Here is a 13,204-nt window from a genome sequence, read left to right as displayed (position 1 = left end):
CCCTTCGTCAAGTACCATACGGTGGCTTGCGGAGTGTGCTTAGTGCGTGCTGTGTTGTCCCTGCGCATTTCGGCCACCGCAATAACGTGCATGCTTCGCGGGGCAGTTACGGTCCTTGTTCGTAAATAGGGCCATGGTTCTGTGTACTGTCAAGCCGTCACAGCGTCCGGAGACGCCAACCTCGCCGAGAGGCAGCGTTCCTGTCGCGGCAGAGAGCGATGTAGACAAGCCACTAGACTTTGCTGCACCACGTACCCTTGCAGTGGCATGTGGATGTCCTTCCGCAGGAATTTAAGCCGCGGCGGACCATGCCCAGCAGAAGGGCAGCGCAAAAGCAGCTCCCCCGCCAGGAGCGGGGACCACCGCCCGGAGGCGGACGGTCTTGATGCAACTCGCGCCCCTGAGAAGAGTTGTGGTGTCGATCTCGGCACTGTCGTGGAGGAAGCCACAACAGCCCTCAAAGCCGTGATGGTAGCAGAGAGGGCTGCCTTCGGTTGCCTACCCCACCGCCCGCCCCAGCAGCGCCGCAGGGGAAAGAAGGTATCCGCCCCAACGGTAGGCGACGCCGACTGCCGTGGGAGCAGCCACCTCAAGGGACCGAGAAGCCAAAACGGCAGCCTACGTCGCGCATGCGCGAGAGAACGGCCTGCAGCTCTCCGATGATAGTGTGGCGCAATTACGCCGAGCAAGCAGAGCTGCTAGAGGAGCCACGCAGTAGCAGGAGACGCCGACCACAGCGAGCTACCGCCGTTCAACACCAACCTGATGACACGGCACAGCAGAGGGCGTGAGGCAACGCACTGCGTTGCCGCACCAGACTCCTTTTATTATGACGACCATGGCACCGACACAGTATCTTCTTGGACGATACCCGACATTAACATAACCGACCCTAGCATGAACTGTCGCAGTCAGCAAGACATCCGCTACTGCTCTTACTACCCGACCTAACTATAACAGAGGTTTTCTTCCCTTGGCGCTTGCCTTGGCACTTTTTTCCCTCTGCCCTTCAAACCGCTACCCTTAGTTCGATTTTCGACCCAATCTATCTCCATATGAGCGCGTATAAATGATTTATCTTAGCCAGATGTATGCAAACATCGCAGTACCCACATCCTGCGACACCTCACTTTAGTGAAAACTAGCCGTTATGCAGAGATGGCAGTAGATCTTCTGAGTTGGTCATCATGCCGGTGTGGGTGTGGATTGGCTCCACCTCTTTATTACGGCGCAGGGCTTCACGCCTGCCAGGAACAGCTCACCGTACAGAGTCTACGCCATGCCCTGAGCAACTGCGGCTGAAACTACGTAGTAACACTGTGTGGCGCTCCCAGTTGCCACGTCGTCACACCAGCAGCTATCGTCGTCCGAGGTATCGCCAGCGACATTTGTCGACGCCCGATTTTCTAGAAGTAACATCGTCTCAAGGACGTACTCCGAGAGCCAGGTAAGATTCTACCGTCTATCATCCTCCGCTCTTTGTGCACCACAGCCTATGACAATTAGTGTGGGCTTCATCGTGTAAGCCCATCTCAGGCAACATCTAGGAGAGATCTCTCTGTCTGTATTTGAGTTGTGTGGACGGATATCGATAATAGACAGTGCCTTTACCAGGTATCTTTCATCACTCTTCAGTGCGAGGATACTTCAGAAAACAAAGGACGACATTCGCTGCTGGCCAATCTACAGATTGAGAATGAAAAAGGTGGGATTTAATCATCAATCAGGGCTCGAGCTAGATATGGAAACCTAAGCAAACTTGTGGACTACTTTCCTCACCAAATTGAGGAACAGAGGCGATGTTACAAAGTATTAGCTGGATGTTTCCTAGGGGTGACTAATATCTTCTACTTCACGATTACTTTCTGTAAGAGGTGCGAACTTCTTTAAGGGAGTTAGGACGTCAATCGGGCCGACTTGGAGCAGGAGAGGCACCACAGGACATTTTAATTTCCACTGTCTATACTTTTACATATAACTCCATAAAACTTTGACAGCATGACCAGGAAGGATTCAGGATTCATACTCATAGCAATGGCAGCTAAAAAACGTAACAAAATGCATTTTTTTACATGTGAAATTTCATCATTTTTTTCCCTGACTACTGGCTGCATTTTTTGCTATAGGTACACTTTTCTTCCTAAGTAAGAGACAATCTTCGATGAATTTTGCACAGCATACAAACCATAGTTATATGTGTATGAAACTCTAGAATTTATTTAATTTCTGAAAAACTGAATTAACTGTTACATTTTAAATTTCATGTTTAGAAAAAACTCAAATTTTATAGTTAATTATCTCAATTTTTAGCACAGTTTTTCAATAGATTTGGAAAATTCTAGAGTTTGATACACCTGTAAGTACTGTTTGTATCCTGTGCAAAATTCATCGAATAATCTCTCTTACTTAGTAAGTAAAGTGTACCTATAGTAACAAATGAAACCAGTAGTAAGTCAAAAAATGATGAAATTTCACATGTAAAAAAAGGTATTTTGCCACGTTTTTGAACTTCCACTGCTAAGAGAGTGAATCTTCAATTCTTCCTGGTCATGGTGACAAAGTTTTATGAATTTATTTGTAAAAGTATAGGTCCAAGTCGGCCCGTTTGACGTCCTACCCCCCTTAACAGCCCCGTGCGCGTATGTGTACGGCTATGAGGGATCGCTGCGACGCCAAGCGCGTGCAGACGGAGCTCGCCACACACGGCTGCTGGCCGTCGCGCGGTTCGCCACACTCAGACTCGGGGAGGCCGGCTGAGGATTAGCGTATCTCAGCGGGCGATACACAGCGGCTGGCGGGCACCTGCAGGTGCGCTGCTAAAGCCTGTACACAGCAGGCGAGCGGGCTAACGTGATCACGGGCGGTGGAGCTGCGGCCCGGGGGGTGACGGACGTAACAAGGCCGGAGAGCGGCTCAGGGCTGGGGGACAGGTGGCTGCTGGCGGCTGACGGCTAATGGGGGCGCGTAATCAGTGACGCTGCTGCCGGGGGATGCCCGTGGCACAAGCACTCGTGGCTCAGCGACCAGGATCACGTTCCTTTTACCGCGATAAATACCGGGTGATCAAAAATTCGGTATAAATTTGAAAACTGAATAAATCAGGGAATAATGTAGATAGAAGGTACAAATTGACACACATGCTTGGAATGACATGGCGTTTTATTAGAACCAAAAAAATACGAGAGTTCAAGAAATGTCCGACAGATGGCGCTTCATCTGATCAGAATAGCAATAATTAGCATAACAAAGTAAGACAAAGCAAAGATGATGTTCTTTACAGGAAATGCTCAATATGTCCACCATCATTCCTCATCATGACGAAAGTGGCGGCTGAGCACACGATCATCACCAAACGACGCGCGCAAGAGATTTTTCACGCGTCTAGCAATATGGGGTGGAGCGCCATCCTGCATAAACATCGTACGTTCCAGCAGATGTTTATGAGCCAGGCTGGGGATGATGCGATTCTGTAACACATCGGCGTACCTCTCACCCGTCACGGTAGCAGTTACAAAACCAGAAACACGCATTTCCCCGAAAAAAAAGGCCCGATAACGGTAGATGTGGTAAATCCAACCCATACCGTGACTTTCTCGTCCTGCAATGGAGTTTCCACGACAGTTCTAGGATTTTCGGTAGCCCAAATTCTGCAGTTGTGGGCGTTGACAGACTCTCGGAGCGTGAAATGAGTTTCGTCGGTCCACAACACGTTACTCAACCAATCGTCATCTTCCGCCATCTTTTGAATCACCCACACTGCAAATGCCCTCCGCTTCACTAAATCGCCAGGTAACAGTTCATGATGCCGATGGATTTTGCACGGATAGCATCGGAGGGTACGCATAAGTGCCAACCAAACAGTAGTGTATGGAATGCTGGTGCGACGTGCGACTGCACGAGCGCTGACTTCCCCGTGCGTAGACGAACCCGCTACAGTCTCCATTTGTTCCTGAACTGTCTCAACAGCATTACGCCTAGTGCTAGGTCGGCCACTACGGGGTCTATCGTCTAAAGCCGGCCGAAGTGGCCGTGCGGTTAAAGGCGCTGCAGTCTGGAACCGCAAGACCGCTACAGTCGCAGGTTCGAATCCTGCCTCGGGCATGGATGTTTGTGATGTCCTTAGGTTAGTTAGGTTTAACTAGTTCTAAGTTCTAGGGGACTAATGACCTCAGCAGTTGAGTCCCATAGTGCTCAGAGCCATTTGAACCATTTGAATCTATTGTCTAAACAACCCGTGGCTTCGAACTTCCAAAGCATTCTCGTCACAGCTGTATTTGTGAACGGACCTTTAGCCGTTCGAATCCCCTTCCTATGGCGATAGGATCGTAACGCTGAACTAGCACATTCCCCATTCCGATAATACAGCTTCACTAAAAGTGCCCTTTCAGGTAACGTCAACATGCTGCGACGGCTGGCGCATCTGATTCTCTCTCTCATTACAGCTCCTCTTATACACGATTGTCATGCGCAGTCATTTACGTTTTGCTGTCCAGCGCCACTTGTCGGACATTTTGTGAACTTTGATTTTTTTTGTTTCTAATAAAACCCGGGGCCTTCCAAGCATGTGTGTCAATTTTTACCTCTCTATCACATAATTCCGTGGTTTATTAAGCTTTCAAATTTATACAGACTTTTTGATCACCCGGTATGTAAGAATTCTTAAATAACGTCATGATTTACCTCCAACGCTGCTGATAAAAATGTCTTAATGAAGAACCAGTTTCGGCCCATGGACCACCATCAGGTCCATAAAAAGGTTTACATCATACCAACAAGGGGACCCTACATACTGTAAATCGCGGATTTTGACTAGCTTCACATATGTTGTAAAGGCACTAACCTCGAGTACCTCGTTATCCAGTTTATTAGCGACGGGTCTTGCTTTTTGAGAAAATCAGTTTTGAAGTCAATTGCGTACTCTGTATACCCATAACATCACACATATTCCGAGCATGTCGGCGTAGCGCAGCGGTAAAGGCTCGCGGCTACTACACTGGAAGTACCGTGTTCGAATCCTGCTCGTGCACTTTCTTCCCAAAATCGAATGAATTTTTCAATATTATTTCAAATAATATCAACAAACAGTGTAAGGTGTGCGAAATTGTAAAGATATATTCAGTTATAAATTTTTTTCAAATATCCATTCCATTTGTGGTTCACAGTTGGAGTTCCAAATGTTCGTACAACTGTTGCTTCTTGTATTACCTGAAATCGATCTCCGTCAATTATCGTAGAGCGATTCAAGAAAAAACGTAAGATTCGGCAAAGAAAAATTACAACGTTCGTCAGCTCTAAAGAATTTGCGACGATAGACGAAGTTTTAGCAGCTGCTGAACAATTCCGCATGCAAACGAGAATACTTATGAAGAATTTCGACCTTGACTTCGTAATCACGACTGATCAAACTAGCTGCCTGTATCAGGAAAAATATAATGGATCATTTTCGGAAAAAGGAACATAAACCGTTCGCGTCCCGTCGCTAAAAAATCGGATAGCCAGGTACTCAGGGTAAATGTTTCTACAACATATTTGAAGCGTATGAAAATTCCTGATTTACAGTATGGAGGGTCCCCTTGTAAGCGATACAAAATCAATGGCGTCAAATAATAAAACCCATGAATTCGTCACTGTTGTCTCATTCGTACTTATTATAAAGACTTATTATAAAGATGTATACCCTATGTACATATGAACCACATCTCCTCTGAAACCACTGGACTGATATCAACGAGACTTGGTACACACATCATTCACTATCTACAAAGAGTCGCTGTGGGGGTAAGCCTAGTAAACGGGTAGGGGGGAGTTTGAAAAAGTAGTGAAGCTCACGATGCGCAAATACACAGACTTTAATCACGAACTTTTTTTTCAGAATGAGAACAGTTAGTGACTTGCAACAAACTTTGTCCATAACTTCACACCTTTACAAAACTTTTATCGCTGATAACTTTCGCAAAACCAGGAAAGGAGAAAAACTGTCGCTTACTGCATTACTACTAATTGTATTCACGTCACATTTCGCCAACAGTATTTACATATACCATGAATGTACCTGCGATATCATATCACTGTACGACGTAGATATGACATCATGAACATTGACTTGCGTGAAAATGAAACTGAAAAGCAAAATTGACTTCTGATACAGGCGAACAAGTACGTGTGAAATGTGGAAAACATATGTGAAATATATGTGACATGTGCGTACGTCAGCAAAGACGTGGGTAAAAGTTCATTGTAAGTCCCTGAAACGATCACAACCGAACACATATTACTTACTACCTGGAATGAAACACTGTAGGTGTAAGAACCTATTTGGGTAGGAGAGATAACTTGGAGGGAGGAGTGATGGAGAGACAGAGACAGAGAGAGAGAGAGAGAGAGAGAGAGAGAGAGAGAGAGAGGGGGTTGAGGGGGAGGAGAAGGAAATCGATAGAGACAGTGGAGGAAGAGATAGACAGGAGACAGCTTAAGATGCGATGAACAGAGAGAGAGGGAGAGCGAGATGACGAGGGGTAGAAGCACAGACAGCGAGGGTGGAGGAGATAGAGGGGGACTGGGAGGAAACCGACACAGAAAGGGGAAGGAAGAGTTAGGCAGAGAGAGGGGATGAGAAAATGAACAGAGAGATGGGAAGAGGAAATGGAAGGGAGAGGAGACAGAAGGAAAAGGTCAGAGTTGGAGAAAGACAAGGTTTGGGAGCGGGAGGAGATGGACGGAACGAGAGGGAGGAGGAGATGGTAGGAAAAGATGGGTAGAGACAGGAAGAGGAGGTGGATTTAGAGGGGAAGGAGAAGATGGAGGGGGAGATAGAATTAGAGGGGGAGCACGAGATGAACAGAGAGAAGGTGAACGAGGAGTTGGATTCAGAGAGAGGGAAGGTGGACTAATAGAAGACTGGACAACGCCAGGTACTCAGCTATTGGTAATATAAATTGTATCATGAATCATAAAATGTGCCAGACAGAGCACTCCTCGAAGCCACTGTCTGGCACATTTTATGACTGACAGCGTAATTTATGTTACAATGTGACGACAGTGACGGATTCGAGGATTTTATTATCTGACACCATTGACTGGTGTGATGCTGTAAATGCTTTCATGAGCGTGATTGGCTCGTGGTCCAAAACTGGTTGTTAAAAAAATGTTTTATCAGCAGCTGTTGTCGGTAAATCATGAGATTCTTCAAATATTTAAGTGCTGTGGGGATCAACTATCCACATTCCCAAAATATAATAATAGTTTTCTCTGTGGTAAGCTAATCATACTCTCTAACACCTCAGAAGTCACCTTACATTTCTATTAAAACACATTTTCTTGAAATACCATGGTTGCAAGTAGCTGTATTAAACAATTTTCTACACAGCCAGTTTCAGTAATAAACAGAACATCTACAGGGGTCTACATACAACGAAAAACCAAAATAAGGCACAATGAATCACTACAGAAACAATGGTAAATGTAGTAATCAACATTCGTAAGCTATTGAGAACTTACATTGTTCCAACACAATCAGATGTGTGACAACCCATGACCATTATCGAGCATAATGTTGCAAACGAACATCTCCATTCATTTATGTATCAGGAGCACATAGCGTGCAGTGAATGTGTGGAAAAGCGTGTGACACTATTGGTGTATCATGTGTTCTTCATTCGTGAATGCAACATCAATGATAGGAGAATGATAGGAAGAGATACTGCAGAAAACCAAAGAGTATTCTATATTTTTATCACAGTTATCAATTCGGAATGTGGTACTAGATTATCGTTGACTATCACGAAATAAAAAGTAGTAAATGGAAACATGAAGACATCATTACATCAACATATGGCTGAAGTTCCCATTTTGTTAAAATCATAAAAATGTTTTTCGTATTACCTATGGTCGTAGTAGATTACAGCATTGTAAAACGTTTAATAAATGTTTTTATAATTTTTAACATGTAAATTAATACCTAAATTTGCCGAAGGACTGCGTGCCTGTTTTAGATCGTGATTTGATTACAAAATATTTTTAGACAGTAAATGTTCAGAAAAGTAACGAGCTTGTCACGTGAGAAACACATGTTGCTACTGTGAAACCCTGCATGGTGTTCATGTGATCAGAGGCTGACAGACATATGGAGCCATCGCAATGAAGGAACACCAGCGTGGCAATTCCGAAGGTCGAAATCAGCATGAATGGGAAGAGAGCGACTGCCATGGAGGGATGGAAGAAAGAATAGCAAGTTGTCACACTCAGGAGTACCTGTACGGATCGGATAAAATTTTACGAATGTAAATATCATGTTGAGGGTTTGATAAATGTGCAAGTACCACGAGCTAATAATAAGCAAAATGTTGTTCATTTCTATGTTCACTCGGTTGTCTAAAGTGACCAACAAAGATGGTGCAGTCAGTACTAACTTTGTACATTAACAATCCATGTCGAGAATCAAAGTGATGGGTAATAAGTAGTAATTCAGATATGAATACAATTGTGGATTTCTTGTTTAACAAGATCAGTCTCTCACAAACACCACGTTAAAGGTTTTGCAATTACTCAGCCCTGATGGGAGTTACACACTCATCCAACACCCAGGGTTCGCCACAAAGCTAAAGGTAAAGCAGAGCACATTACTGGCATGCTTCGGAAACTATCACCTCATATGTGAAGGACGTGCAAGATTTCAACATGAAGACAGTGGAAATCAGTACTGAAGAATGGACCTTCAGTGTCACAGATTACTTCATCATACTGCACAGTCAGTTTATATAAAAATAAAGGTGTTACACAACACAGGGATATGTGACAATTGAGTGGTTACAAACAGTAAAGAAAAAGGGTTTTATAGTGCAGGTTTTACATCCAACTATAGTGCAAATGATTTATACTTGGCTATTGGCGCAACAATAAAAACAATAAATTATACTATCTGATCAAAAGTATCGGGACAGCTACATGTAATGCATAAATGAGCACTAGGTGTCATGAGAAGTGGACCTGCATGTATACAAGAAGACCACTGGTTTAGGGGTGTTGGCATGGTAGCTCAGCGTGTTTGGTCAGAGGATTCGTTGCCTTCTGTTATAAAGTAAAAAAAGCGAATGAATGGATCAACGATGAACTTGAACGTGTGTCATGGGACGTCCGCCCCGAACAATAACGAACAAAATGAGATAAAGAAAAGGGGTAGCGTCTTTAACAGTCGAAACATATTTGGCCCCGGGTTCGAACAACGCCACTTCTTAATTTTTGAATAAAAATCATCAGCATTGGCGGCTAAAGACTTCCAGGATAAGAAGGCACTCTCATGCTGTCAACGACCTCTTCAAAGAGGGCGGACGAGCGGACAGAGGTCAGGGCACCTTCTTGCCGTTCGGGTGGGAAACTGCCCCTAAAAACGGAAGAATCAACAATGGTGAAGGATACAAGATGCAGACACACTGCGTTACAGACACATAATGTATATTCACAGGACATGTCGTCTGTGACTGAAAAAAAGTCATGATGGTATCTCAATTCGCAAAAGATTCCGGAACAGTCCACCATTCGGATCTCCAGGATTGGACCATGAGAAAAAGACTGAAAAAGCATCAAAGGATAACGTTCTACAAGTCGGAGCGTGGAATATCAGAAGTTCGAACGTAGTAGGGAAGCTATAATATCTGAATATGGACTTCAGTGACAGGGCGTTGTTCTCATCAGGATGGACAGAAAATCAACACCGACAACGATAGTTTAGGTATACATGCCAACGTCGCGTGCTGAAGATAAAGAGACGGGGAAACTATATGGGGATACCGAACAGGTAATTCAGTACGTAAAGGGAGAAGAAAATATAATAGTCAGGGAGGATTGGAATGTGGTTGTAGGGGGAGGAGTAGAAGAAAGGATTACTGAAGTATACGGGTTTGGTTCTAGCAGTGCGAGAGGAGAAAGAATAACTGCGTTCTGGAATACATTTCAGCTAGTAATATGTGATTCTCTGTTCAAGAATCGCAAGAGGAGGATTTATACTTGTAAACGGCCGGGAGATATGGGAAGAATTCAATTAGATTACGCCATTGTCAGACAGAGATTCCGATACCCAGGAGCAGATATAGACTCGCATCACAATTTAGTGATGATGAACAGTAGGCTGAAGTTTAAGCGACTAGTCATGAAGGATCGACGCGCAAAGCAGTGGGATATGGAAGTACTAAGGAATGAAGAGATACGCCTGAAATTCTCTAAGGCTGTAGATGATGCGATATGGAGTAGCTCAATAGGCAGTTCATTTGATGAGGACATATCTAAAAATGGCCACAAAGAAAGATGCAAAGGAAAACATAGGTACAAAGAAGGTAACTGCGAAGAAACCACGAATAACAGAAGAAATAATTCAGTTGATCGATGAAAGAAAGAATTACAAAAACGTTCAGGAAAATTCAGGAATACAGAAATACAAGTCACTTTGAAATTAAATCAATAGGATGTGCAGGGAAGCTAAGACGAAATGTCTGCATTGAAAGTGCGAAGAAATCGAAAAAGAAATGATTGTCGGAAGGACTGACTGAGCATATGGAAAAGTCAAGACAACTTTCGCTGAAATTAAAAGCTAGGGTGGAAGGCTTGTCTGATGTGGCGAAAGAAGAAACAGGAGCCAATATAGAAGAGATAGGAGATCCAACATTAGAATCGGAATTTTAAAGAGCTTTGGAAGACTTTATATCAAAAAGGCAGAAGGGACAGATAACAGTCCATCAGAATTTCTAAACGACTAGTGAAGTTGGTGTGTAGAGTGTACGAGACTGGCGATATACCGCGTGACTTTCGGAAAAATATAATCCACCCATCCACACAATTGCTACAACAACAAGAGCTGACAAGTGCGACAATTATCGCACAGTCAGCTTAACATCGAAACATCCAATTTGCTTAAAAGAACAATACAGTGAAGAATGGAAAAAAATTGAGGATGTGTTACATGACGATCAGTTTGGATGTAGGAAAGGTAAAGGCACCAGACGATTCGGTTCAAAATGGCTCTGAGCACTATGGGACTTAACATCTATGGTCATCAGTCAGACGATTCGGACCTTACATTTGATAGTGGGAGCAACAGCAAAGAAATGTCATGATACCCTCATAGGATCTTTCGACCTCGATAAAGCTTTCGACAATGTCGAATGGTGCAGGGTGTTCGAAATTGTGAAAAAAATAGAGGGAAGCTATAGGGAAAGACAGGTAGTATACAACTTGTACAATAATCAGGAGGCGATAATGAGAGATTAAGACCAAGAATGAAGTACTCGGATTAAAAAGCGTGTAAGACAGGGATATTTTTGCCCATACTTTTCAGCCTATCCATCCAAGGAGCAATGACGGCAATAAAAGAAAGGCTCATGAGTGGAATTAAAATGTAAAGTAATTGAGCCATGCTGCGGCTCGCTTTGGTGCTGTTGTAGGTTTCTGTCATCTGTTGGACGCCAGACTGTATTGTTTATTTGGCATGGTTGCGGGTGTTTGTATTCTTCTTGTGTTGACTGACGCCACTTGGTTTCGCAAGCGTTGCCTGTCCGCTAGTGGCAGCAGCGGCGTTATCTATATGTAGTAACTGTGACGTCGTTGTTCTTCCGGGTCTTATGAGTGAGTAGTTCGTTTGGGGACTCCGGAGGAGCCAAGAGGGCAGTGCGGAAACACGCTGGGACCGCTGGCGGCACGCATTCACTGCGGGATGGAAGGGCTGTGGCCGCGAGGGTACACGACCCAGTCGTCAACTGGATCCAGCAAGCTTTAGGTTGAGTGGATTTTAATCCTAGCAGTGAAACCTCCACCATTGTGAGATCTCGCGATTCTCCAGTGACTTGTGTTCGTGTTGCTGCTCGCGGTGTCGCCGAGAAGAAGAGCAGCGAGTAGAGTGCTTGGGGAAGGCGGACCTAATTAGCTTTCCTCCACCTCTTGTTACTAATTGCTGCATTCTATGTGTTACTATTTGTTAAATTCAACCAGCGGTATTTTTCCTGCCTGGTGGTCGCTAACGCCCCAGTGACCAGCTCTGGAGGTTAATGTATGTAACGGCAGTGTACGTTACCTCGCCTTGCCGCTGCTGTCCGGCAAGGCGTGTAGTTTTGACAGTTTCCTTGATTTGTAGGTCAGTTGGTGTTTATGACGTGGTGTTGCATCCTTGCATCGGTTATCGGACGTTAGGTAGCTTTAGCAGATTATCATTAGTCATTCGTTAGACTGCCTCTACTATGAGTTACCATCTTGTGAAGTGAATGCAACTCTTGGCTGCCTTTCTCATCGCTCGCAAAAGTGTTTTTGGCCTGACCTACTCAGAGGGCGATTCCTGGAGCACCGTCTGTGACTAGCACTTGTGTTCTATTATTGTGTTATGATTTTATTATTGTATTACCAAGTTACTATAATTTGTCTCACCTGTTTGGTGTTCAGCTGCTTGTCCTTTTGAATTAACTTTGTTATTATATTTGCTGTTTTATTGTATGTTTATAATTTTTTAAAATATAATTGCCATTCTTGGCGTTACACCAAGTTTAAACGGTTATGCTAGCAAGTTTACTATCATTTTGTCTCACCTGTTTGGTGATCAGTTGCCTGTCTTTGAAATTAACTTTTGCTATAGTCTTGCTGTTTGACGGTATGTTTATTAAATTTTTTTAAATAATTGCCGTTCTTGGCGTTAAAGGCCTTCAGCCGTGACTGTCGCTACTTCTCTTAAAATTCTAATGTGGCATTTGCACTTTAGCAGTTGACCTTTAAGACCTCGGTGATTTGTTTTCAATATTATAATAACTGAAGTTTGTAAGTTACAACAAGTTAAACAATTCTTAATTTATTGCCATTAAGGCCTTCAGCCGTGAAACAATTCTTAAATTATTGCCATTATTTTAATTTGTTGTTGATTTTAAATAAACTGTGGGTAAATAACAGAAAAGCCAACCAATAGTAACTTATTACGGCCCCGTCCACAATCGTAACCAAATCCTGCCTTCCTTGACCACCAGGTCTCAGTGATAATCAAAGATATCATTCTCTGGTGACATTGCTATCCTCGTTTAAAGTGAAGAGGAATTACTGGATTTTGTGAATAGAATGAAGAGTCTATTGAGTACACGATATGGACTGAGAGCAATCGAAAAAAGACGAAAGTAGCAGAAATGAGAACTGTGAGAAACTTAACATCAGGATTGACGGGCATGAAGTTGATGAAGTTAAG

This window comes from Schistocerca americana, chromosome 6 (genome assembly GCF_021461395.2).
Source record: "Schistocerca americana isolate TAMUIC-IGC-003095 chromosome 6, iqSchAmer2.1, whole genome shotgun sequence".
In the NCBI taxonomy this organism is placed as follows: domain Eukaryota; kingdom Metazoa; phylum Arthropoda; class Insecta; order Orthoptera; family Acrididae; genus Schistocerca; species Schistocerca americana.
The sequence above is the reverse complement of the archived record's forward strand: the minus strand, read 5'-3'. Positions refer to the sequence as shown.